Genomic DNA, 1,401 nt, shown 5'->3' with positions numbered 1-1,401 from the left:
TGGGCTTTGGGTCTCCACTCCGCACAAATGATGGGTTATTATTTGATAACCCAAAGCTGGCAAACTATCAGGGGGAATGGAATTTAATTATTACTGCATATGCCTGGGTGTTTCATTGATGGACAATAACGCTTGGATGAGTAATAAAACAAGAGCATGCAGAATTCATAAATGACTGCACGCCTGCTCTATAAAATTTAGTTTCTTGCCTTAATTTCAGCACTAGCACTCATTATGTCGTTGTAATTAAGATTTTCACCTAATTTACTTTTTATTGACAGCGATGACAAATTAGACACCCTTTCCTGGAGTGCTTGTAGTTTTTCTTTAGTTTTTCTTCTTTTCTTTCGTCTTTTAATGAATTTTGTTGTGGAGAAATTGGGATGTGCCAAGGCAATTGTAACTGGAATTGTCAGGAGATGCTTCTTAAAGGAATGAACAGGTCTGGAAATTAAGCACAATTTTACTTCCCATCAGGAGCCCTGGTTACGTAGTGGTTACGCCTTGGGCTGCGATCTGCAAGGTCAATAGTTTGAAACCACCAGCTGCTCCCAGGGAGAACGATGGGGCTTTCTACTCCCTTAAAGAGTGACAGTCTTGCAAACTCACAGGGGAAGTTCCACCCTTCTCCATCTCACGGAGGCTGAGTGTCTCTCTCACAGTGCGCCCAATTCTTCAGCAGAAGACTGGGAACCTTGGAGAATGCCTCTCGGCTTCCGGGAGGGGCTTTCAACATCTCACAGAAACACAGAAAAAAGACTGTAGTCCCCTCCTCTGCCATTTTTGAGTTCTTTTGGATCCGTGAGTCAGAAACTGGACTCCTGGCATTGCCTTCCTAACAGCAAAATGGACCGTGTGTGACAGGATGGGCTGGCAGGGCTCTGCTACCTGCAGAGAGAGAAGTGCTAGCTCTGCCTCTTCTCTGGCCCGAGAGCTTCCCCACCCTTCCCTGTCCCCCACTGCAGGGTCCTCTGCGGCTGCAGCAAGCTCAGCCTTCAGCCTTCCCTGCATTTGGGACCCCCAGGTGGTGGAGGAAGGGTGGCGCAGAGGGGGTTCTCTGGGTAATTAGGGCACAGATCTCCCTGGGCCATAGTGTAGACGAGGATCCCAAACCCAAACCTAGCTCCCTTCTGTTGAGTGGATGCCAGCTCACCGTGACCCTACAGGACAGGGTAGAACTGTCCCTGGGGGTTTCTGATATTGTAACTTTTTTTTTTCTTTTCTCCATGAGGATTTTGGTCTCAGATTTATTTATTTTTAAAAAAATCATTTTATTAGGGGCTCATACAACTCTTATCACAATCCACACATACATCAATTGTGTAAAGCACATTTGTACATTCATTGCCCTCATCATTCTCAAAACATTTCCTCTCCACTTAAGCCCCCGGCATTAGGTCC

Source organism: Echinops telfairi, unplaced genomic scaffold, assembly GCF_000313985.2.
Source record: "Echinops telfairi isolate 266 unplaced genomic scaffold, ASM31398v2 ScPeMD7_2;HRSCAF=8, whole genome shotgun sequence".
Classification (NCBI taxonomy): domain Eukaryota; kingdom Metazoa; phylum Chordata; class Mammalia; order Afrosoricida; family Tenrecidae; genus Echinops; species Echinops telfairi.
The sequence above is the reverse complement of the archived record's forward strand: the minus strand, read 5'-3'. Positions refer to the sequence as shown.